At 42.6% G+C, this 27,220-nt stretch overlaps 1 protein-coding gene across 2 annotated transcripts in view; it reads left to right on the top strand.

The window, feature by feature from the left end:
* Positions 1-27,220, top strand: part of sptbn1 (spectrin, beta, non-erythrocytic 1) — a 297,759-nt gene that overhangs the window by 23,977 nt on the left and 246,562 nt on the right. The window contains exon 1 of one of the 2 annotated variants that reach the window (XM_041174970.1): positions 4,494-4,514. The exons of the other annotated variant lie outside the window; for it this stretch is intronic. The gene's annotated coding sequence lies outside the window, so the exon portion shown is untranslated. Of the gene's footprint in view, positions 1-4,493; positions 4,515-27,220 lie in introns of those variants that run through there. 2 annotated transcript variants of the gene reach the window in all.

The raw sequence follows: 27,220 nt of genomic DNA, 5'->3' as shown, positions 1-27,220 counted from the left end.
CCAGGTATTTTTACTTTGCTTTTGCTGTGGTGTGTGAACTTGTTCAGCTTCTGTCTTTTTAACAAGACCTGAAGCAATTGTATATCTAAGGAATCATTTTCTGAAGTCCGCAATTATGCAATTGATATGGGCATTGGATAAGTCCAAATTGATCTGGAAGAATGGATCTCTGATCCATAGCTGAAAAGTGTAGGTTCAGCTTTAAGAAGTTGTTGAAATTCCAGCTGTCACCACTGTTCATTTGAAGACAAGGGATTCACCCGCGCCTACTGGCCCTGGCGGAGTCCCGCTGTAATGATACTTGCACTCAGTCCTGAAAAAAAAAATTTAAACAACTGCTTGGATCGATTGGCTGCAACTCCTTTTCAGCACTACGCTTTAGGGTTGTGAAACCGTTGACTCCTGGCCTTTTCTGGTCTTTAAAGCTGAACTGCTTCCATAGTTGTGATTCTCCTGAATTAATTAATTAATTTCCTTTCCAGAGTGAACTGAGTGTTCTGGCGCCGGCTGAGGAATCTGGTTTTTCTGGTGGAGTTTTTAAATGGCAATTTCTGACCGCCAAACTATTTAAAAGTTTCTCAGGACTTGCCATATCCTGGAATTTAAAAGTTTTAGCTCACCTCTGCTAGGTCTGCTGACTGCACCCTGGGAACTGAAGCCAGACTTCCAAAAAATCCCAAAGAATCTTCTGCTGTGGCGAGGAATTTTTAATTTCTGCCTTCGGCTTCCAAGCCTTTCTTTGGAGCTTTTCTCTAGCAATTTTCTTCTGCGCACCTGCTTCTTGAACTTTGCTTCAGGTCAGACTGCTTCGAATTTTTGTTTAGCCTTGCAGGCTTTCAGTTTTTATCTGTATTTTTGCAAGGTTTTGGGTTTTTCCATTTGCAGCCGCCATGTTGTAGGGTGTTGGATACAATACGTTAGGTTCGAATGAAGTCTTTGTAGCTTCAAGCAGGCTAACTATGTACATACATACAGTAAAGGGTTCAAGCTAGGAACTGTTTCCATGCATGTACACACGGCTCTGTCCAACACTACGCTGACCCCTAAGTGCAGGTCATGTGTTCTCTTGCATCACTATGTGGGCGGTACTGTACTCAGTCCCACGTTAACCCCCATATGTGCCAGACTCTTGTATTACATGAATAATGATTTAATGGCTTCAAACTTTTATTCTTCAAGCATAAAGAGGAACTTAAAGAATATGGCATAAATTTGGTGTTTTTCCTGGGCCCTAATTGTTAATGCTTGATTTATGCAAGTTTTTACATTCCTGTATATGCTGATAAGGTTCTCAAGAAATTTTGGTGCAATTTGCCAAAAGGACGATAAATATAAATTTTGGCGCTTACACTATTTCATGAAATTCTGGACCACATCCTTTACCTATTTGTCTATAACAAGATATACAAACTTCTATTTTTTTTATACAATGGAAAATTCCCTCATATTATTACTGCTTCATGTTAATTCATATTAGCATTAGTGTCTCTTTATTCCTGAAAGAACTTAGTATTTTTGGTGTACTGACTTCATAACAAGTGGGGGAAAGTTGATTGTTTTGCAATCCTCAGAGCAATCAGTTAAGGCTGCAGCAGATTACAAGCTAATGATAACACAATAATTGAATATATTTAACAAATTATTTAACATAATTTATTTTCTAATAATCTATATTTCTCTATGAGTATCAACTAGGTATGACTAATCTGTTTGACAAGGCAAGATATTTTCACAAATTTCATCTGTATTGAATTAAAGTAGATTTAGGTTACTTTTCAGCAATAGGGCTGAACTGTCCCCCACAGAAACTTGCAAGTTAGCCTGAGCAACTGTGTTATAAGTACTTTTTAGATTGAGTATGAGATGTTAGACAATTTAGACATTTAAATCTGTTCTTTTTCCTGAGGAATTCATTTATAGGCATAGACTACTGTTACATATCTGTGGCTGCAAAGTAATATGGTAATTAGTTAGCCTTTCTTCTTTCCATGAATAGTTACTATGTGAAGTATTAATAGAATTTAAGTTGAGCAACCATGATTCAAGGTCAGGTGGGGATGTCCAGAAGAGTTCAAAAATGAGATGCTCCCCCGGCCCCTCAATTAATAGACATGTGTGAAACAATATGTATATGCCATCTTCAGCTACGTGAGTGACCAGTTAAATATTTAAAAATGAATACTCCCATTAAAGTTGCATTTTTGCTATTTTTTTTGTAGTAAATATATAGGTGGAAGCAAAGACTTCCTGAAAAGGAAACAGTTGCATGGCAATGGGGAAGAAACAGGATGGCACGACTTAGATGCATCTTTCAAAGAGCTGGCACATGCATGATGGGCTGAATGGTTTCCTTCCCTGCTGTGTGATTCTGAAATATTTCAGCTCCTTTTATTAGAAACGTGAGAAGGATTTTATAATGCAAGCCCAATTCAGGAAGGTCCCCAGCATCAGGATGCTGGTCTTCAGCCAGTTTGATTCATTCCATGTGATAGCAAGAAATGGCTGAAGGCACTGGATACTGCAAAAGCTACGGGTGCTGACAACATTCCAGCAATAGTACTGGAGGCTTGTGCTCCATAACTACCTGCGCCCCTAGCTAAACTGTTCCAGTACAGCTACAACATTGGCATCTACCTGGCAATATGGAAAACTGCCCAGGTATGTCCTGTCCACAAAAAGCAGGACAAATCCAATCCGGCCAATCACCACCCCATCAATTTACTCTCTGTCATCAGAAAAGTGATGGAAGGGGTCGTCTACAATGCTATCAAGTGGCAGTTGCCCAGCAATAAACTGCTCACTCATGCTAAGTTTGGGTTCTGCTAAGGCCACTCGGCTCCTGATTTCATTAACCCAAATATGGGCAAAATAGCTGAACTCCAGAGGCGAGGTGAGAGTGACTGCCCTTGACATCAAGGCAGCATTTGACCAAGTGTGGCATCAAGGAGCTCCAGCAAAATTGGAGTCAATGGGAATCAGGGTGAAAGCTCTCCACTGGTTGGAGCCATACCTAGCACAAAGGAAGATGGTTGTGGTTGTTGAAAGTCAATCATCTCAGTCTCCGGACATCACTGCAGGAGTCCCTCAGGTTTGTGTCTAAGCCCCAACCATCTTCAGCTGCTTCACCAATGACTTCCCTCCATCATAAGGTCAGAAGTGGGAATGTTCGCTGATGATTGCACAGTGTTCAAAGCCATTCTCGTCTCCTCAGATGTTAAAGCAGTGCGTGTCCATATGCCGCAAGACCTGGACAGCATTCAAGCTTGGGCTGCTAAGTGGCAAATAATATTTGTGCCACACAAGTGCCAGGCAGTGACCATCTCCAATAAGAGAATCCAACCATCTCCGCATGACATTCAACGCATTACCATCACTGAATCCCCCACTATCAACATCCTGGGGGGTTACCATTGACCAGAAGCTAAACTGGACTAGCCATATACATACTATAACTACAAGAGCAGGTCAGAGATTGGGAATTCAGTGGTGATTAACTTGCCTGACTCTCCCAGTGCCTTTTGACCACTAAACAAGGCACACGTCAGGAATGTGATGAAATACTCTCCACATGCCTGAATGAGTGCAGCTCCAATAACAGTCAAAAAGCTTGACACCATCCAGGACAAAGCAGCCCGCTTCACTGGCATCCCATCCACCACCTACAACATTCACTCCCTCCACCTCTGATGCACAGTGGTAGCAGTGTGGACCATCTACAAGATGCACTGCCAACAACTCACCAAAGCTCCTACAACAGCATCTTATAATCCCCCAATCTCTACCAACTAGGATGACGAGGGCAGAAGATGTATGTGTACACTACAACCTGCAAGCTCCCCTTAAAGTCACACACTATTTTGACTTGGAACTATATCACTGTTCCTTCACTACTTTGTCAAAATCCTGGAAACCCTACCCTAACAGCATTGTGGGTGTACCTACATGATATGGATTGCAGCAGTTCAAGAAGGCAGCTCGCCTTCTTGAGGGCAATTTGGAATGGGCAGTAAAAATGCTGGCCGAGCCAGCAACTCCCACATCTCATGAAAGAATTTTAAAAAAGTGCAAGATGTGCATTGTGACAATTAATTGACATTCTTTTACTTTTTATCTTTTTTTGTCAAAGGGAAGTGGTTATCACCAAGACTAGAGTGAACATTTGGATTTTCTGTCATTCCAACCCTAGACAACTGGTTAACTCAGTGCTAGCTTGCCTTTAACTTTATCAGTTTTAGTAATACTAACTCTCTTGCATTAATTCTGATTTTTTTTTTCCGGCCGTGGTATATCTGCCTAATTAGTAAAGCCATACATACTGTTAAATTTTCATCCCATCAGTGAAAGTATAGTGGAATAATTGAAAAATAGCTAATCAGCAGGAAAGGATGCCTGTAAGTGTAACTCATTGTTCACCTTTGAGTGTATTTGCCTGAAACTAAATTACTCATTTCCCTCTTCTTTAATCACAGGAGGAAACAGCATTCAGTTATACTTCTTGATATTGATGAAACTTGGTAAGAAGCACTCTACTGCAGCAATCCACTACTTGAACCCCACTGCCGTTACCTTCCTTGTACTCGTATATCTTCCTCTGCTTCAAATATTTATCCAGTTTTCCTAGAAAAGCCGCAACAGTCTTTCCTTCAACTGTTGCCTGTGACAAAGTGCTCCATGGTCTAACAACCCCCTGTGTAAAGAAAGTTCTATTAACTGCCTAAAAATACAGGCAATTAACAATGCATAATCTTCACAAGTTTAAAATGAAGAACAGACTCAATTTCAAATAATTCCTGAGCTCCCCTTACACAAGTCTTCATCTCATGAACATTTGAGGTGATGTGCTTCTCTCCTAAGACTAGATGAATAATGTCGTATGGTGGCTCCAGTGCCCAAGATTGAGTGTCTGACTACATAAATTGAATAGGTCCGTCAGCAGTTTTGTTGCAAGAAGTAAAATTTGAGTTTTTTTTTGTTTTGTAAAAAGCTGCTGAATTTAAGTTGGTTTCCAGTCAGATTGTTGGCTGGAGTTGTTGGTATGCAAAGTGAGCCATTGTCTTCTAGGATATGTTATTTCCATGTGATAAGTATCTGCCCGATATTGAAAAAGCATCAATAGAGGCCAACTCCTTTTCAGATGTGAATTTAGAAGCACCACTTACCTGGATTGCACTAAATCATCTGGCAGAAGCCCTGGAATAGGTCACCCTGTAAACTTGATACCTAGAAACATCAGGAAGGGAAATAGGAAAGATAAATTTGCGAACTGTTGCTGAGTTCACTGTGAGGGAAAAGAGATACATTTCCTAAGTTTTGCTAAATTATTTTCTCACATTATCACATTCAGCAATTTTTGAACCTGTAACAATCTTTAGGAACAGTTGCATGTGATCTGGCACTATGATGGTTTTATTCAAATGTGCCTGCCAATTGAAATTTGTATTTGTGTTGAGCGCTTACCATAGTTAATTACATGTTGCTTCCTTGTTTATATAATGTGCTCACTAACTGGAATGCAGCTAAAAGCTAAGTATTTTCCATAATATGAATGGTTCCTTGGGTGTGGCTATTGTACATACCAGGGATATGGAAGTATTCAGACTGCATAAACTAATAGCATTATGCACTTCTGGGAATTCTGTAACCAGCTTGTATGGAAGCAAAGGGTTTGGAACAAGCTTGTTCTTGTTTCACCCAGCTCAAACCAGTTTTCGTTTTGTAACACGGCAAAATTCAAACAGTAATAAGCAATTATTTAATGAGCTTTAATATACCCTTGAAAATAGAGGCAATTTCAGATGCAGTGTATAGAAGTACTAGGCAATGTGCATCTTTCTGTTCAGAATTTCTAGAGTGTTTTAAAACTTAAGATGTCTTTAGTTTTTTAAATAGAAGCTTTCTACATTCAAACCACAAACCTTTTGAACAATACAGCCTCTTAGGTAAAGTTTTAATATTTTCTAGGTGCTGTCAATAAAAAAAGCTATTTAGTCCTTTTGCCCCGGTACAACCTTTCTTGCACAAAAGGCATTCTTCACTGTACTTAATTGTTATCCTAAAAAAAAATGCAGAAGCACTGTCCTTTTATAGGTGAATAAATTTGGATAATCATTGGGAAAGTTTGGGAAGCCTGTTACCATTCTTTGGTTTTGGACTTTTATGTAGGATTTCTTATACTACAGGATTTAACAGTAAACTTCAAATTAAGCATCTCATGTATCTCAGAGTGCTGTGATGTAAATTTTATGCATGCACTGTGCTGCCAACAAAAATAAGTGGACATAATGTATAACTTCTTTGAAAGCTAACTTTTTCAAAACAAAGTGTTTCAAAAAATCATGATCCTCTCTGATTTATGTAAAGTCATGCAGGTTTTGGAGTCAGATTTGGAGAATGAGCAAGGAACTGTGATTAGGGTAGATAGCTCTGCCAGCACTGCCACAGACTAAGTGGCTGGACATTCATCTCCTGTGCCGAAATTTCTTTGTTTCTGTGATCTTGCTTGTTGCAGAAAAAGCACAAATAGAAACTAAAATATGTTATATTTAGTATGAACTCAGGCGATTAGGAGGAAGAAAGAAGAAAGGGAACAATCTAGATAACCATAAACCGTACTTTTCTTGAATATAGTACCTAGAATTAGCAACTTAGACTGGGATTTTCTGGCCCGTTGTGGTGAGACTTGCTGTGGGAGATTCGGCGGCCCAGCCAAAAGTCCATTGACTTTCGGCGGGACCAGATGATCCTGGCGGCAAGTGGGGCTGGAAAATCCAGCCCTAAGAAACTTCCCAGTCCTAACATTAATATATGCTGGCCACAAAATAATAACCTTGATTATTTTCAATTCTTGGGGCAGAATTTTCCTCGAGGCTCAGAAAAACCCGACCTGTGCTCTTTCACCACTCTCAAACTGCATGCCCGACCTATGCCTTTTTGTCTTTTTACAAGAGGGTCAGCTTTGCAGTGCAGATTGCAAGCCACGAACCAGTGCAGGAGGCATCCAGGTGCAGAGATGGGCCAGTTAGAAGACCTACCTCGGTTTTCTAAGACAACATCCTAGCCCCCTAAACTTCATCCCTCACTCCCCTACCCAGCCCCCATTTCAGCACATGCCTCAGATTGCCCATGCCACAGCCATGCCCCCATGTTTCCTCCATGCCCCGTCAGATCATTGATGCCACCTCTGCCCCATGCATTAGCCATGCTACCTCTATGCCCCCATGTATCCTCCATAGTCATCCACCCTGTATGCACTATGTACAGGCTGCAGATTTTATGCAATATCAATGGAAAATATTTTACATTCCTTGGGCGGTGTTGGGGGGGTGGTGAAGGAATGGACCTCTCACCATTTAATGAAAGTCTCCATATCATTGAGAGATAAAATGCATTCTTCCAAGCCGGAAAAAGGTAATACTTGTAATCCTGTCAGCTTGTGTCAACAAACCAGAAACCACATCAAGCAACAGTCTGTTATTACAACTTCTGTTATTCATTCTTAGATGAATGGAACACCTACTGTGATGAAACCCATTAGCACTTGAAAATCAGCCAAGTATTCATAATGGCCACATCTGTCCAAGCAATAGACTACTCTCTGGGAAGTGAGGGAGCGGTTGGTTGGGATTTTTTTTTCCAAGTGTCAAAACCATTTTTTTTTTTACATAAGCCAGAGCCATTTAAATCGCACACCAAAAGAGTGTTGACTGGACATTTTGTAACATTTTTCCACTACATTATGGTGTTTTCCCCATTGGGAACCACGGTAATGCATGTGAACAAATACTCTAGGCTGGTTCATAAAGGTTCAACTTACCTTTTCAGGACAGATCCCTATGATGAATCACTGCATTAAAAACGCATCTACGTTACAATACAGCATCTAATAGCGACAGTTGAAAGTGTGTATGAAAACACTTTACACTTAACTTTCAGAATGCTCCAGACTTCTCAGCAGTATTTCCATTTTCTTCATGAACTCTCAAACCTGGCATGCATTTAATAGGTTTCCAGATCCCCACACCACCTGACCAAAATGTTGTGCTGAAGGAAATTTTGCGCGCTAGGCATTCCCAACCCACAAAAAGGCCAGCAGAAAATGGCGTGGGGTTGGGATTGCAGAGGAAAATCTGAGTTCCTCCAAAAAAAAAAGTGGCCATTCACACACTGAAACATTCCTCCAAAGCCAGACAAAAATTCAGCCCTGATGTAGCAAGATTCAATTGCTATCCATTAGGCTTGTAAATAAAATGTTTCAGAAATTTTGGCCCTCTTAATGGTTTATATTTTTGTGAAAGGCATAATTTTTTTTATATGTAGAAAATAACTTTGGTTTGTTTGGCATGTTTTAGTATGTATTTCTCTGCTGAAATCATTAGTTTTATGGAGGATTGTATAATTCAAATTCTTTATAGTGCTTGATTAAATAGTTAAACATGAATAGTGAATAGTAAATATCTTGTTCTCTGAAACAAAATCTTAATAGATGATCATATTTTAACAGGTTTTGAAATATGTAGGCTAGTTCCAGAAGAATATCATTTGCAATAAATGGAAATGCAGAATTGATAGAAGCTGGCCTTGCTAAATTTGTCTTTGCAGAATTTTGTACTTATGAAGGCTGAAGTTATTCATGTTGATGAATAGAAGACTTTTGGTTTCAGACACCCAATGTCAGCACTAAAACACTCCCGAGTTAGATATAGATTAACTGTTCCTGTACGTTACCTTAGCAGTTTGCCTCCATTCTCTCTTCAGAAAAGGGCCTCCACAGCACCATGTGATATTTTTACAGGTTGCTCAATCCACCTCTGGCATCTCAAGTAGAATTGCCAATTTAGTGCTAATCTCCCCAGCCTGGAATGGATTGGAATCTTGATTCCAAAGGTAAAAGCATCCAATCTATTACACCAATCAGTTGCTCCACCAAAAAAAAAATTAATGTAAATTGCCGAAAAAAAAGAAATGCTGTTCAAGCCTTTCATCTTGCACTCATAAAATCATAAGAATACCAATAGTAAAGTGAGCAACAATTTATACTGAATGAAAATAGAATGCTGATTGTCTTGTTTTTAGAATGATATAAAGGCACCAGTTGCTCACAAGGGATTGTGTAAATATGTGGGTTCATTTATTCAGAGCAGGCACAGGAGAACATATATACATGGATAGAAAGCTTGAAGACATCAACAGCAGGGCTGTGTTCTGCTCCAGGCTGAAGTGAAACTGAGGCTGGATCACATGACATACTTCTCATCGAGTGATGGCATGCTCCTATCCCTTAAAGGCATATTAAATCATTCCCCTTTTTAAAGATGCTTTCTGTGCTTTCAAAGAAGTACAACTATTTACAATACATGTTCCTATTTAGTTACCTTTGCATGAGTGTATAGATCTGATGAATTTATGAGTTCCTAAAGTGTAGAGGTAATCTTCTGGTCGGTCTAGATCTTGTAATGGTAACCTTGTTTGGAGGTTTCTTTAATTGCTCACAGTGATCTGAGGGATTGTTATTCTTGGATGTTGTTCCTGGTTGCATTTGCGATCTTGTCCTAGATGCAGTAGGACTGCAGTAGGTGGCTGAGGAGCTGGAGTTGATCTGATTTGGCCTCGGTTGCACCTCATTGTTGCACTTTTTTGTGCAACAACTTCATAGGACCTTGGATCCTGGAAGTGAACTTGTTGTCCCAACTCTAAACTTGCCAATTCTGTACCCACATTTTTATCATGCATGTTGGTCATCTTCTCTTGCAGTTTTAAAAGTTGCTGTCTAGTTTCTGGGAGAGCAGAATGGGTAAGAGTAGATAAATTGGTATGCAATGGTCTGCCAAACATGTGCTTCGCTGGTGATAGAATTGTTGCATTTAAAAGTGTTGTTCTCAGATGTAACATTGCAATGTGTAGATCTTGCTTGGTCTGTCTACATTTGAGCCTTAGGGATTTCACCGTGTGAATTATTCGTTTAGCTAAGCTGTTAGACCTAGGATAATGAGGAGAAGTAGTAGTGTAATCGACACTCCTATATACATCCTGAATTGGCTTACCAATACATTGTGGACCATCATCTGTGATGATCTCTAGACACACCAGATAAACTGAAAATACCATTTAGCGTGTGTGACAGGTGTACTTGATGTATTGTGCAATTGCCAAATAATGGGGTATGTGGTAAAGTAGTCGATGTTGATGAAGTCAATTTTTGTAATCCTTACAGTATGTGGCCGTTGTTGGCTAGGCCAGCATTTATTGCCCATTCCTATTTACCCTCAAGAAGGTGGTGGTGAGCTGCCTTCCTGAACTACTGCAGTCCATGTGGTGTAGGAATGCCCACAGCGCTGTTAGGGAGGGAGTTCCAGGATTTTGACCCAGTGACAGTGAAGGAACAGCAATATCCAAGTCAGGTTGGTGCGTGACTTGGAAGGGAGCTTGCAGGTGGTGATGTTCCCATGTGTCTGCTGCCCTTGTCTTTGTAGATGGTAGCAGTTGTGGGTTTGGAAGGCGCTGTCTAAGGAGCGTTGGTGAGTTCCTGCAGTGCATCCTTTAGGTGGCACACACTGCTGCTACTGGGCATCAGTGGTGGAGGGAGTGAATGTTTGTGGATGTGGTGCCAATCAAGCGGGCTGCTTAGTCCTAGTTGGTGTTGAGCTTCTTGAGTGTTGTTTGAGCTGCACTCATCCAGGCAAGTGGAGAGTATTCTTCACATTCCTGACTTGTGTTTTGTAGATAGTGGACAGGCTTTGGGAATCAGGAGGTGAGTTACTCGCCGCAGGATTCCTAGCCACTGACCTGCTCTTGTAGCCACAATATTTATATGGCCAGTCCATTTCAGTTTCTGGTCAATGGTAACCCTCAGGCTGTTGTTAGTGGGAGATTCAGGGCTGGTAATGCTATTGAATGTCAAAGGGTAATGGTTAGATTCTGTCCTGTTGGAGATGGTCATTGCCTGGCACTTTGATGTGGCACAAATGTAACTTGCCACTTGTCAGCCCAAGCCTGGACATTGTCCAGGTTTTGCTGCATTTGGACGTGGACTCCTAGTGGATTGTCTCTAGTGCTATGGATATGAAAGAGGTTGGATGCTATTTTGGATCAAGGATGCATGGGAAATTCATGTGGAATCAGTGGTTCTTTGCGCTGACTTGGCTTATGTGCTTGACATGCTTCGCACTTCTTGACAACAAGTTCAATGTCATTGTTCATACCCAGCCAATAGACTGTCTTGCAAGCCGTCTTGTCCGATCTGTGCCCATGTGTCTGCCAGTTCTGCGTCTGAAAAATCACAGTACGTACCCTTTTTTCTGCATCTGCTGACCAAGTGGTCTACAGATTCGGTTGGCTGTTGGCGAAATGACATGAACTCTGGTCAATGGGCATGGAAGTTTAATCTGATTCTGAACTGGCCTTCCAAAGTAGCCCATTTCCTTTGAGGATCCTTTAGCTCTCCTGTTAATCCTGATGTGTTCAGCTTATATAGACCTCAGTTCCCAACTTTTAGGCACATTTTTATCGCTTGCTTGTCTGATTCAGACACGCCTGAATCAAGAAACCATAGTTCTGTACGTTGTTTAAACATTTTGAGTTCAGATAGCAGGTCAGCAGCATCCCAATTCAAACTGGGGAATTTTATGGACATTTTGACAGTATCCTTTTGACCTTTCTCTTTGTTTTATCCAATCTATTATTCAGCAACTCTCGAAGCCACTGGTTATAATCGTAACCTTCTCTAGCCTGTTATTTATGATGGTTTTTTCCTTGGCCTCCCTCGCTCCTATTGATCCAGCTCACACCCTGGTCACTTCCGGCTGAGCTAACCTGGTGCTGGTCCTCTCGACACGCTGTCCCACTCATTGAACTGACGGGCTGTGCGCTGCAATCTCACCACAAGGTACCCATCTGCTTACCAGCTCTTTACTTGAGTACTGTCCCAGCGTGAGTCTTCAAAGCCTTTCTGTGCAGTCACCATGCTGTGATGTCAACTCTCTGGCGCTGCAGCTTTGTTGTGGTCTGACCAGAGCGTTAAGGGTCGTCTCATGTCATGTCACACAATCTAAGGCTGTTCACCCTGTTGTACCTGTACTTAACCTTGTTGCCAATTAAGCATATCCGCCCAGTGCACCTTTTTCAAAAAAAACAAAAGCCTGGGGGACACCCTGGTTCATTCTCCATGGCAAGGCCTTGTCCAAACAGAGTTGATCTTCCTGGTTTGGGTTTGAACAAAAGCTTGGGTGTTAACTGTTCCCTGCTGCATTCTCCATGGCAATGCCTCTCCAATCAGAGTTCACTTGCCAAACAATCAGCACTCTCTTCTCAGAGCATAAACTGTTGTTTGTTTTACTGTTGGTAATCTTGTGATCTGTCCTGATGAGTGCAAGAAGAAAAGCTTAGACAGCATGTCTCTTTTTTCAGCAATACTCAAGTTCTGTACTGCCAAATGACTACGAGTGTAAATTGCTAGATCATAGGGCACAAATCTGTAAATGGGAAGATTGAATGACAGGTGAGGGTGCTGCAGAATTGAAATTTCTTGCAGCTGTGCAAAGTGGCCTAAAATATTTTTTGTAGCTCTTAGATTTGTTGCAGAAACTTGCCAAGGTTACAAATTCGTTTTTGGGTAGAACTCTGCTAAACAGCTATAAACCCAACATGACCCGAAAGGCGTTGCCAATCTAACACTACAGTAGAGCTCAAGAATGTCTATGCAGTCATTCTGAAGATAAAGCAGCTGTTGTTTAAAGAGAAGTATTCATTGAAAAACAGAATGTGAGGTTAGGCTAGGAGCCATTTAGATCTGCGGGATGCAGCAGTGTTTAGCAATAATATGAAATGGATTTCAGTTCCCAGGGAAAAGTGCATTTGTATTTCTATAAAATGTTCTGCATTGCACTTGCTATTAACTGGAAATGAGCCATTAACTGCAGCAAGTCCTAAAGGGACAAAATCTGTCCTTATTTTGGGAAAAGGGCAAGGTGTTTTTTTTTAAGCAAAATGATAACTGCAGAGGATTACCTTAATTGACAGATGACCTTGTATTTCTATGTTGCTCTTGTTTGCTTGTTCCAATAACAATTAAGCTAACCATGGTTTTGATGAATACAAAAAAATGTTATTCAAATGCAGGCAAAGGGACACCTGGGTATGTGTACACAAATCTTTAAGATGGCAGGACAAGTTGAGAAGGTTTTTTTTTAAAAAAAAGCATATGGGATCCTTGGCTTCACTATTAAAGGTATGTACCAAAGTGAGGAAGTTATACTAAACCTTTCCATTAGATTGGTTAGGCCTCAGTTGGAAAATGTGTTCAATTCTGGGGCATCATACTTTAAGAGTGTGCTGAAAACATTTACTAAAATAATACCATGGACAAAGGTCTTCAGTTTTATGGAGAGATTGGAGAAGATGGGGTTGTTCTCCTTTGATCAGAGAAGTAGAGGAGATTTGATAGAAGTGTTCATAATAATGAAGGGCTTTGATAGAGTAAATAAAGAGTAACTGTCTGCATTAGCAGAAGGGACACGAGGAAACAGTTTACACGAGTTATGATCTGTGATTAACTGCCTGAATGAGTGATGGATGCAGGTTTGATAGTAGGTTTCTAAAGGGAATTGAATGGATACTTGAAGGGGGAAATACGTATAAATCTTTGAGGGAAGTGGCAGTATTTGGATGACTCCAGCAAAGCATCTGTACCATATGCCTGATGGCTGCCTCTTGTGATACATCATCCTATGCTTTGAGGAAAAGAGAGAAGTTACAAATATTGTAGCACAATAATATCTCATCACAACTAATATGGTTGCCAGTGAAATTTGATACTTATATATTCGTGGGTATACAAAAGGATTTAATATGATCTTTTTGCATTTTTAAATTTGCGAGAAAAGATGAGAGTTAGGTCTTTGTTGAAGTTACTTCTATTGATACAGGAACAGCTGAGTGACAGATACAATAATTAATCTATTGCTGTTAATATATTTAATAAAGTCTCAATTATTTAGTCAATGAAGTCATCTGGTTAATAACTATAAGTTCCTTGGTTTGGTCTCTGATAAGTTAGCTGATCCCTGCTAACACATTGCAGTGGCAATATTGGCAATCAAAACCATGAGTTGTGTTCCCTGATCCGACTGTAGCAAATTCACACAACAATTTGCTGGAAAAATAATTAGAATATGCTTCAGTGAACATAATGGTGGAGGAGGAGCTATGCAACCAATGTCTGGTATGTATCCAACATACCAGGACACAACAACGAACAAAGCAGCAGACCTTCCCTGCCAGTGCCAAAAAAAGAAAAGTTCACCGTTGGAATAACTAGTTCCATGACACTTTTAAGATTTTGGGTCATTTAATAACATTTTGATCTGATAATATGGGCATTAGTTACAGTATGTACAGAGAAAATGTCCAGATTAAGTTCAGTTTAATTAGAGCTTTTACTGAAACCATATTGTAGTTATATAAGCTTGTGTGTATGAAGGAGGGTTCCAGCTGTGGCAATCACAGTTACATAATTAAGAAAAGTCATTCTCACCATTGACTTTAATGGGGCAGAACTGATTCAGCTCTTTCAGTGAGGGAATCTGTTGGGCAACGCAAAACTCCCAGCAAATTTTGGCGAAGTGTACGTAATAACATAAGTCACTCATACCATTATTTAATTGAATTTCTGCTCTAGAAAATGGCATATACCATAGATGCACCATTGCTAATGTACAATAATGTTGCAAATTCAGACCCATCATTGGTAGCTGACAATTGCCTACAGTTAGATAATGAAGACATCGACCTCAATTCTGGCTGGAAAATGTGAGAGGTTTTTTGGTTGAGACTGATTTTGGTTCAGCTGTGATGTCTGCACAGATAATTATCACAGAATCTCACAGTGCAGAAGAGGCCCTTTGGCCCATCAAGTCTGCACCGACCCATGAGAAACACCTGACCTCCCTACCTGACCCCGTTTACCAGCACTTGGCCCATACCCTTGAATGTTATGACATGCCAAGTGCTCATCCAGGTACTTTTCAAAGGATGTGAGGCAACCCACTTCTACCTCCCTTCCAGACCGTCACCACCCTCTGGGTAAAAAAGTTTTTTCTCACATCCCCCCCAAACCTCCTGCCTCTCATCTTGAGCATATGTCCCCTTGTGACTGACCCTTCAACTAAGGGGAACAGCTGCTCCCTATGCACCCAGTCCATGCCCCTCATAATCTTGTACACCGTGATCAGGTCACCCCTCAGTCTTTTCTGCTCCAACGAAAGCAACCCAAGTCTATCCAACCTCTCTTCAGAACTTAAATGTTTCATCCCAGGCAACATCCTGGTGAATCTCCTCTGCACCCCCTGCAGCGCAATCACATCCTTCCTATAATGTGGTGACCAGAACTGCACACAGTACTCCAGCTGTGGCCTCACTAATGTTCTATACAGCTCCAACATGACCTACCTACTTTTGTAATCTATGCCTCGATTGAGCAAGACAAAGTGTCCCATATGCATTTTTCACCACCCCACTAACATGCCCCTCCGCCTTCAGGGATCTATGGGCACACACGCCAAGGTCCTTTTGTTCCTCAGAACTTCCTAGTGTCATGCCGTTCATTGAATACTTCCTTGTCAAATGACTCCTTCCAAAGTGTATCACCTCACTTTTCAGGGTTAAATTCCATCTGCCACTTATCTGCCCATTTGACCATCCCGTCTATATCTTCCTGTGGCCCAAGACACTCAACCTCATTGTTAACCACCCGGCCAATCTTTGTGTCATCTGCAAACTTACTAATTTTACCCCCCACATAGTCATCTATGTCGTTTATACAAATGACAAATAATAGGGGACCGAGCACAGATCCATGTGGTACGCTATTGGACACTGGCTTCCAGTCACTAAAGCATCCTCCTGTCATCACCCTCTGCCTCCTACAACTAAGCTAATTTTGAATCCACTTTATCAAATTACCCTGTATCCCATGTGCATTTGCCTTCTTTATAAGTCTCCCATGTGGGAACTTGTCAAAGGCTTTGCTGAAATCCATATAAACTACATCAACTACACTACCTTCATCTACACAGCTGGTCACCTCCTCAAGAAATTCAATCCAATTTGTTAGGCATGAGCTCCCTCTGATAAAGCCATGCTGACTATCCCTGATCAAACCTTGCCTCTCCAAGTGGAGATAGGTACTCTCCTTCAGAACTTTCTCTAATAGTTTCCCTACCCCTACCACTGATGCGAGACTCACTGGACTGTAGTTCCCTGGCTTATCTCTACAACCCTTCTTAAATAATGGAACCACATTAGCTGTTCTCCAGTCCTGTGGCACCTACCCCGTGGCCAGAGAGGAATTAAAAATTTGGGTCAGAGCCCCTGCCATCTCCTCCCTTGCCTCCCTCAGCAGTCTGGACACAAATCATCTGGACCTGGAGATATGTCCACTTTTAAGCCTGCCAACACCTCCAATACCTTGTCACTCCCTATATCAATTTGCTCAAGAACCTCGCAGTTTCTCTCCCCGAGTTCAATACCTTCATCCTCATTCTTTTGGGTGAAGACGGATATGAAGTATTCATTCAGCACTCTAGCGATGTCCCCTGGCTCCACCCATAGATTGCCCCCTTGGTCCCTTATGGGCCCTACTATTTCCCTGGTTATCCTCTTCCCATTGATATACTTATAGAATATCTTGGGATTTTCTCTACTTTTACCAGTCAGAGCTTTCTCATATCCCCTCTTTGCTCTCCTAATTGCTTTCTTAAGCTCCACCCTGCACTTTCTGTACTCCACTAATACCTCTGCTGATTTGCTTCCCTTGTACCTGCGAAAAGCCTCTCTTTTCCCCCTCATCGTTACCTGAATATCTCTGGTCATCCATGGTTCTCTAGACTTGTTACTCCTTCCTATCACCCTAGAGGGAACATGTTGAGCCTGTACCCTCCCCATTTCCTCTTTGAACACCCCACTGCTCCTCTGTAGATTTCCCCACAGTAACTGTTCCCAGTCTACGTGGCCAGATCCTGCCTTATTTTACTAAAATCCACTCTCCCCCCAATCCAAAACATTTTTTTGCAACTTGTCAATTTCTTTGTTGATAACAAACTTAAACTGTACCAAGTTGTGGTTGCTATCACTAAAATGCTCCTCCACCACCACCTTAGCCACCTGTCTGGCTTTATTTCCCCAGAATTAGGTCCAGCACTGCGTCCTCCCTTGTTGGACCCTCTACATATTGACCTAAAAAGTTCTCCTGTACACATTTTAAAAAATACACTCCATCAAAGCCCTTAACACTATGTCTATCCTAATTAATGCTGGGACAGTTGAAATCACCTAATATAATGACCCTATTGTTATTGTTCTTACACACCTCCACAAATTGTACACATATTTGCTCAATTTCCTGCTGACTATCTGGGGGTCTATAATAAAGACCTAACAATGTGGCTGCCCCTTTTTTATTCCTACGCTCTACCCACAAAGCTTCATTTGATGCCCCCTCCAAGATATCATCTCTCCTTACTGCAGTAACTGACTCCTTAACTAATAATGCAATGCCTCCTCCTCTTTTACCCCCTCTCCTGTCTTGCCTGAAGATTCTATATCCCAGAATGTTGAGCTGCCAATCCTGCCCTTCCCTCAACCACATCTCAGTGATGACTACTATATCACAATTCCACCTGTCAATCCTCACTCTTAACTCATCCGTTTTACCTGTAATGCTCCTGGTATTAAAGTAGAGGCCATCCAGCCTTGCCTTACTCCCTTGAAACATAATGCAGCTGTACTCCCTCTGACTTGATTGTTTTACTGTATTATGATGTGTCCCTATTCTGCTAACATTCTATGTCCCCTCCCCCTGCCAAATTAGTTTAATTATCCTGCTCATGTTCACTGTCCGGATGTTTGTGTGAAGAATAACCACATTAGGTTAAAATTAAAGAAGAGTTGCCACAGTCAGTGATTTCAGAAGAACAGCGGGGAAAAAAATGGTACAGTAACAAAGGAAATTAAAAACTTAGTGCAAATTTAGGAGTATTGCCTTCCCTCAAAAGTGTCATGTAATTACTCAATGAGAGCAGTTTTGCTAATAGTTCTGTCAGTGTGGGATCCTTTAAGAAAGTGTAAGATTCGATGTAGCAGATTTGAAGAAGTAGATATGATAATTTATTTAGACAGCATTGAGGGATTGTGGAGTTCACTTCCAAGGCTAGTGGTTGAGGCAGAAACTGTCAACATCCAAGATTAGGTTGCATAACTGGATGAAGCAGGAGTTAAAAGGATATGAGAATATTGTGGGCAAACGTGATTAAAACAACAGTTCTACCAACCGGAAATCTCTAAGTGGAATTCTGGGGTCGGGTCTGTCGGGTAACGTTTTTGGTTGGAGATGTCAAACAGGCAGCCTATTCGGTGGCCTGTTCTCACTCGGGTATCAACCTTCCACTGCTCTGCAGCACCATCTCCCCTCGGCGCCACTCACTTGATTCGCATGCTCTTCTTATGCACCTCTTGTGAGACTTCAATACATGCGTGATCATCTTGGAGCTTTCTCATTGGATGAAAATGTAGAACTCACCTTGTACCTCAGTTAACCAGCATAATTGATTAACCGGCATCTCCCATTCCCATAGCATGCCGGATAACAGATTTTCCTGTATTCACTCATGTGGAGGATAACAAATAACTTGCACTTATATGGTGCCTTTAAACGTCAGAAAACTTCCCAGGATGCTTCATCGGAATGTAAATGGACAAGACGTAGCCAAAGATGGACATGGGTGACTAAAAGCTGAAGACTGGAGGTGATGGGGAGGGGCGACAGGATAGTGGTATTGTCGCTGGACTAGTAATCCAGAGACCCAGGGTAATGCTCTGGGGAGCTGGGTTTGAATCCCACCACAGCAGATGGTGGAATTTTAATTAAATTTTAAAAATCTGGAATTAAAAGCCCAATTGTCAATTGTTGTAAAAACCCATCTGGTTCACTAATGTCCTTTAGGGAAGGAAATCTGTCGCCCTCTGGTCTGGCCTACATGTGACTCCAGGCCCACAGCAACGTGGTTGACTCTTAAATGTCAACTCTAGCAAGCCACTCAATTGTAACAAACCGCTGCAAAGACTCAAAAAAACCAGACGGACCACCCGGCATCGACCTAGGCACCTGTTGACCCTGCAAAGTCCTTCTTACTAACATCTGTGCCAAAATTGGGAGAGCTGTCTCACAGACTAGTCAAGCAATGGCCTGACATAGTCATCCTCACTGAATCATACCTTACAGATTATGTCCCAGACTCCACCATCACCATCCCTGGGTATATCCTGTCCCACCGGCAGGACAGACCCAACAGAGGTGGCGGCACAGTGGCATACAGTCAGGAGGGAGTTGACCTGGGAGTCCGCAACATCGACTCCAGACCCAATGAAGTCTCATGGCATCAGGTCAAACATGGGCAAGGAAACCTCCTGTTGATTACCACGTATCACCCTCCCTCAGCTGATGAATCAATGCTCCGCCATGCTGAACATTAATTGGAGGAAGCACTGAGGGTGGCAAGGGTGCAGAATGTTCTCTGGGTGGGGGACTTCAATATCCATCACCAAGAGTGGCTCGGTCGCACTACTACTGACCAAGCTGGCCAAGTCCTAAATGACATAGCTGCTGTCTGCAGCAGGTGTTGTGGAAACCAACAAGAGGGAAAAACATACTTGACCTCATCCTCACCAACCTGCCTGCCGCAGATGCATCTGTCTATGACACTGTCAATAGGAGTGACCACAGCACATTGTGGAAATGAAGTCCTGCCTTCACATCGAGAATACCCTCCATCGTGTTGTGTGGCACTACCACCATATTAAATGGGATAGATTTCGAACAGTTCTAGCAACTCAAGACTGGGCATCCATGAGGTGCTGCGGGCCATCAGCAGCAACAGAATTGTAATCGAACGCAATCTGTAAACTCACGGCCGAGCATACCCCCCAATCTATCATTACCATCAAGCCAGGGGATCAACCCTGGCTCAATGAAGAGTCCAGAAAGGCATGCCAGGAGCAGCTCCAGGCATACCTAAAAAAAATGAGGTGAACGTGTTGAAGTTATAAAACAGTACTACTTGCGTGCCAAACAGCATAAGTAGCAAGTGATAGACATAGCTAAGCAATCCCACAACACGTGAATCAGATCTAAGCTCTGCAGCCCTGCCACATCTAGCCGTGAATAGTGGTGGACAATTAAACAACTCATTGGGGGAAGAGGCTCCACAAATATCTCCATCCTCAATGATAGAGGAGCCCAGCACAGCAGTGCAAAAGATAAGGCTGAATCATTCGCAACAATCTTCAGCCAGAAGTGCTGAGTGGATGATCCATCTCGGCCTCCTCTGCAGGTCCCTAGCTTCACTGATGCCACTCTATAGCCAATTCGATTCACTCCATGTGATATCAAGAAACGGCTGAAGGCACTGGATACTGCAAAGGCTATGGGTCCTGACAACATTCTGGCAATAGTTCTGACGACTTGTGCTCCAGAACTTGCTGCGCCCCTAGCCAAGCTGTTCCAGTACAGCTACAACATTGGCATCTACCCGGCTACGTGGAAAATTGCCCAGGTATGTCCTGTATACAAAAAACAGGACAAATCCATGCCGGCCAATTACTGCCCCACCAGTCTACTCTCGATCATCAGTAAAGTGATGGAAAGAGTCATAGACAGTGCTATCAAGCCGCACTTGCTTAGCAATAACCTGCTCATTGATGCCCAGTTTGGGTTCCGCCAGGGCCACTTAGCTCCTGACCTCATTACAGCCTTAGTTCAAATATGGACAAAAGAGCTGAACTCATTAAGTGAGGTAGGAGTGACTGTCCTTGATATCAAGGCAGCATTTGACTGGATATGGCATCAAAGAGCCCTAGCAAAACTGGAGTCAATGGGACTCGGGGGAGTCATCCTAGCACAAAGGAAGATGGTTGCGGTTGTTGGAGGTCAGTCATTTCAGCTCCAAGACATCACTGCAGGAGTTTCTCCAGGGTGGTGTCCTCAGCCCAACTGCTTCATCAATGACCTTCCTTCTATCATAAAGTCAGTAGTGGGGTTATGTGCAATCAGCAGCAAAATGTTCACCATTCATGACTTGTCAGTTACTGACGCAGCCCATGTCCAAATGCAGCAAGGCCTGGACAATATCCAGGCTTGGGCTGACAAGTGGCAAGTAACATTCGTGCCACACAAGTGTCAGGCAATGACCATCTCCAAGAAGAGAGAATCCACCCATTGCCCCTTGATGTTCAATGGCATTGTCATCACTGAATCCCCCACTATCAACATCCTGGGGGTTACCATTGACCAGAAACTGAACTCGTCTCGCCATATAAATACTGTGGCTACAAGAGCAGGTCAGAGGCTAGGAATCGTGCCATGAGTAACTCACCTTTTGACTCCCCAAAGTCTCCCCACCATCTACAAGGAACAAGTCTGGAATGTGATGGAATACTCCCCACTTACCTGGATGAGTGCAGCTCCTACAACACTGAAGAAGCTGGACACCATCCAGGACAAAGCAGTCCAATTGATTGGCACCACATCCACAAACATTCACTCCCACCACCACCGACACACAGTAGCAGCAGTGTGGACCATCTACAAGATGCACTGCAGGAATTCACCAAGGCTCATTAGACGGCACCTTCCAAACCCTGACCGCTACCACCTAGAAGGACAAGGGCAGCGGATAGATGGGAACACCTCAGCCTGGAAGTTCCCCTCCAAGCCACTCAGCATCCTGACTTGGAAGTATATCGCCGTTCCTTTACTGATGCTGGGTCAAAATCCTGGAACTGCCTTCCTAACAGCACAATGGGTGTACCTACACCACATGGATTGCAGCGGTTCAAGAAGGCAGCTCACCACCACCACCTCAAGGGCAACTCGGGATGGGCAATAAATGCTGGCCCAGCCAGCGTAGCCCACATCCTGTGAATGAATAAATAAAATTAAAACTAAAAGGGAATGCAGAGTTCTTGGAGGGTTCTCAGACTGGAGAAAGTTATGCAGATAGGGAGGAGTGAGGTCATGGAAGGACCCCACTATCAGGATGGGAATTTTAAAATCGAAGCATTGGACCAGGAGTCAAAATGGGTTAGTTTATGACATAGGTTAATAGAACATGATGGCCTATTTCCATATAGTAACTTTTATGTATTTCTGTGAAAGAAGGCATAATTTACCCTCTATATCTCATGGGTATCTGCTTCGTCCAAAATATACAGGAAACGTTTTACTGAACACATGGTTTCTAGATGGTCCCTCTGCAATTATTTTTCTCCAGTTGTTGGAAACTTATAAATTTATGTTGCTTTTGTTTTTGCAAGAATAACCAAGAGTAAGAAGCAATTTTGATTAAAGTCTTTTTCAGTTTACTTTTAGTATCTTCTTTTGTTATGTCAGGATTTTTTTAAGTCAACAAGATCTTGCAGTAAGTACATGACTTATATTTGCTGCCCGTTGTAGTATGGTCAGTGCAGAATCTCAAGGATTGTTTTGTAAGTGATTCAGCAAAGAACATGTAACAAAAGGTGAAGTACCAGTAGAATAGTTCAAGTTACATTTTCTCTTGTTCATTGTTTTCAAGCGTTCAAACAGCTCACTAGAAACTTCTTTTGACATGCATTATGGTACTGATAACTTCAGATCTCAAAAGCATTCCTTACCAAGGGCTGGCAGCGTTCTCTAGATGTCTTCTCACTTGAGAACAAAGGCACATCAGCCCACGTTCTGGGCGCAACATGCCCTAGGAAAGAATTCTGCTTATAGCTACTTAGTTACCAGGTATCCCATGTCTGATAAACTTGCTATTAGGTAGAGATACTTCACCCATTACTAACAACCAAAGCCAGGAAGATGGCATTAATACCAAACTCCATAGAGAACATGAAGCAAAAATTGCCAAATTGTTCAGTATACTGTTATGGTGTTGCATGTTGCTATGATGTAACTTCAACCCACAAATTTGCTGGATGTTAAATCCAATTGCAAGAGAACTTAACTTCAAGTACCAGAAAAGAAAAGTCACTTCGCCATTAGAATTACAAATATCACAGTACTTCCAAGATTTTGTGTTCAATGGATCTTCTGCATAGTTAATTTCAATGTCAGTGGCTGCTTAATGTGAATATATAGTTTTCCTTCACGTAAGTTTCCTATTATCATTTGTATTGGCTAATCCTAGACACAGGTCAGTTTCATTTAAGTTTTAATTTTTTTCCGCCTGCTTTTGCTTTATTTATAGTGCGATGACAAAAAGAGATTTTGAAGCCAACCCTGGTGGTCAGCTGGAAGATTTTTCTTGGGATCGCCGATCATTATTTGATAAATATTTTGAATGGAGATGGCAGTGAACATTGTTTCAATGCTCCCTTCTCTATTCCTTATATAAGCTACTACAAAAATTTGCAAGATGGCAATGAGCAAGACACATCTCAGCCTTAGTTATACTTTGATTCAACATTGAGCTGCAGGGCTAGTATAGATTTTCATTACCAAGACTGAATGTAGCTACAAATTAAAAGTCATCCTCAAATTAACCGTCAAGCTCGTGCTCCATGTGGGAAGCCGCGGACATTTCCAATGCCCGAGACCAGCATGTGTGCAGGAAGTGTTTCCAGCTGGAGCTCCTGGAAGCTCAGGTTTCAGAGCTGGAACGGCAGCTGGGGACACTGTGGAGCTTCCGCGAGTCTGAGAGCATTGTGGATAGCACGTTTAGAGAAGTGGTCACACTGAAGATGAAGAGACTTGAAGGAAGGGAATGGGTGACCACCAGGCAGTGCAAGAGAAACAGGCAGGTAGTTCAGGAGTCCCCTGGGGTCCCGCTCGCAAATCGGTATTCCATTTTAGAGGCTGATGAGGGCGCTGGTTCCTCCAGGGAGTGCGGACAGAGCCAAGCTTCTGTTACCACAAGCAGCCTGTCTGTACAGGAGGGGAGGAAGGGAGGAAGAGCAATAGTAATAGTGAATTCTATAGTCAGGGTAACAGATAGGCGCTACTGTGGCTGTCAACATGACTTCAGGATATGTTGCCTCCCTGGTGCCAGGGCCGGGATGTCACCAAACGGCTGCAGGGCATCCTGAAGGGGGAAGGTGATAAGGCAAAGGTCATGGTACATGTTGGGACCAATGCCATAGGTGGAAAGAGGGATGAGGTCTTGCATAAAGAATTCAGGGGGTTAGGCAGTAGACTAAAAAGCAAGATTTCCCGGGTTGTAATCTCTGGATTACTCCCAGTGCCATGTGCTAGCGAGCTCAGAAATAGTAGAATAGCGCAGATGAATACATGGCTTAACCGTTGGTGCAGGAGGGAGGGTTTTAGATTCCTGGATCACTGGGACCGTTTCTGGGGAAGGTGGGACCTGTACAAGCGGGACGGTCCACATCTGAACCAGAGTGGGATTAACATCCTTGTGGGCGGGTTTGCTAGTGCTGTTGGGAGGAGTTTAAACTAATTTGGCAGGGGGAGGGGACATAGAATGTTAGCAAATAGGGTCACATCATAATACAGTAAAACAATCAAGTCAGAGGGAGTACAGCTGCCTTAAGCTTCAAGTGAGTAAGGCAAGGCTGGATGGTCTCTACTTTAATGCCAGAAGTATTACAGGTAAAACGGATGAGTTAAAGGTGAGGATTGACACGTGGAATTGTGATATAGTAGCCATCACTGAGTCATAGTTGAGGGAAGGGCAGGATTGGCAGCTCAACATTCTGGGATATAGAATCTTCAGGCAAGACAGGGGAGGGGGTAAAAGAGTAGGAGACATTGCATTATTAGTTAAGGAGTCAGTTACTGCAGTAAGGAGAGATGATATCTTGGAGTGGGCATCATATGAAGCTTTGTGGGTAAAGCGTAGGAATGAAAAAAGGACAGCCACATTGTTAGGTCTTTATTATAGACCCCCAGATAGTCAGCAGGAAATTGAGGAGCAAATATATGCACAATTTGTGGAGGTGTGTAAAAACAATAACAATAGGGTCATTATATTAGGTGATTTCAACTGTCCCAGCACTAATTAGGATAGACATAGTGTTAAGGGCTTTGATGGAGTGTATTTTTTAAAATGTGTACAGGAGAACTTTTTAGGTCAATATGTAGAGGGTCCAAGAAGGGACGGCATGGTGCTGAACGAAATTCTGGGGATTGAAGGCAGACAAATGGCTGAGATGGTGTTAGGCGATCATTTTAGCGATGGCGACCACAACATGGTACAGCTTAAGTTTGTTATGGACAGAGAAATTGACAAGTTGCAAAAAAATGTTTTGGATTGGGGGAGAGTGGATTTTAGTAAAATAAAGCGGGATCTGGCCAAGGTAGATTGGGAACGGTTACTTGTGGGGAAATCTACAGAGGAGCGGTGGGGTTGTTCAAAGAGGAAATGGGGAGGGTACAGGCTCAACATGTTCCCTCGAGGGTGATAGGAAGGAGTAACAAGCCCAGAGAACCATGGATGACCAGAGATATTCAGATTATGATAAGAAGGAAAAGAGAGGCATTAATGGAGTACAGAAAGTACAGGATGGAGCTTAAGAAAGCAATTAGGAGAGCAAAGAGGGCATGCGGCTGGTAAAAGTAGGGAAAATCCCAAGATATTCTATAAGTATGTCAATGGGAAGAGGATAACCAGGGAAAGAGTAGGGCCCATAAGGGACCAAGGGGGCAATCTATGGGTGGAGCCAGAGGACATCGCTAGAGTGTTGAATGAATACTTCACATCCGTCTTCACCCAAGAGAATGAGGATGAAGGTATTGAACTTGGGGAGAGAGACTGTGAGGTTCTTGAGCAAATTGATATAGGGAGTGACAAGGTATTGGAGGTGTTGGCAGGCTTAAAAGTGGACATATCTCCAGGTCCAGATGATTTGTGTCCAGACTGCTGAGGGAGGCAAGGGAGGAGATGGCAGGGGCTCTGACCCAAATTTTTAATTCCTCTCTGGCCACGGGGGAGGTGCCACAGGACTGGAGAACAGCTAACGTGGTTCCATTATTTTAGAAGATTGTAGAGATTGTAGAGATAAGTCATGGAACTACAGTCCAGTGAGTCTCACGTCAGTGGTAGGGGTAGGGAAACTATTAGAGAAAGTTCTGAAGGAGATTTTCTGTCTCCACTTGGAGAGGCAAGGTTTGATCAGGGATAGTCAACATGGCTTTATCAGAGGGAGCTCATGCCTAACAAATTGGATTGAATTTCTTGAGGAGGTGACCAGCTGTGTAGATGAGGGTAGTGTAGTTGATGTAGTTTATATGGATTTCAGCAAAGCCTTTGACAAGTTCCCACATGGGAGACTTATAAAGAAGGCAAATGCACATGAGATACAGGGTAATTTGATAAGGTGGATTCAAAATTGGCTTAGTTGTAGGAGGCAGAAGGTGATGACAGGAGGATGCTTTAGTGACTGGAAGCCAGTGTCCAGTGGTGTATCACAGGGATCCTATTATTTGTCATTTATATAAATGACATAGATGACTATGTGGGGGGTAAAATTAGTAAGTTTGCAGATGACACAAAGATTGGCCGGGTGGTTAACAATGAGGCTGAGTTTTTTGGGCCACAGGAAGATATAGACGGGATGGTCAAATGGGCAGATAAGTGGCAGATGGAATTTAACCCTGAAAACTGTGAGGTGATACACTTTGGAAGGAGTCATTTGACAAGGAAGTATTCAATGAACGGCATGACACTAGGAAGTTCTGAGGAGCAAAGGGACCCTGGCGTGTGTCCCCATAGATCTCTGAAGACAGAGAGGCATGTTAGTGGTGTTCTGAAAAAGGCATATGGGACACTTGCCTTTCTCGATTGAGGCATAGATTACAAAAGTGAGGAGGTCATGTTGGAGTTGTAGAGAACCACAGCTGGAGTACTGTGTGCAGTTCTGGTCGCCACATTATAGGAAGGATGTGATTGCACTGGACGGGTTGCAGAGGAGATTCACCAGGATGTTGCCTGGGATGAAACATTTAAGTTCTGAAGAGAGGTTGGATAGACTTGGGTTGTTTTCGTTGGAGCAGAGAAGACTGAGGGGTGACCTGATCGAGGTGTACAAGATTAGGAGGGGCATGGACAGGGTGGATAGAGAGCAGCTGTTCCCCTTGGTTGAAGGGTCAGTCACATAAGTTCAAGGTGCGGGGCAGGAGGTTTAGGGGGGATGTGAGGAACAACCTTTTCACCCAGAGCGTGGTGACGGTCTG

The sequence above is a fragment of the Carcharodon carcharias genome, chromosome 2 (assembly GCF_017639515.1).
Source record: "Carcharodon carcharias isolate sCarCar2 chromosome 2, sCarCar2.pri, whole genome shotgun sequence".
NCBI classification, from domain to species: domain Eukaryota; kingdom Metazoa; phylum Chordata; class Chondrichthyes; order Lamniformes; family Lamnidae; genus Carcharodon; species Carcharodon carcharias.
Note: the sequence above shows the minus strand (reverse complement) of the source record. Positions and strands in the feature narration are given on the sequence as shown.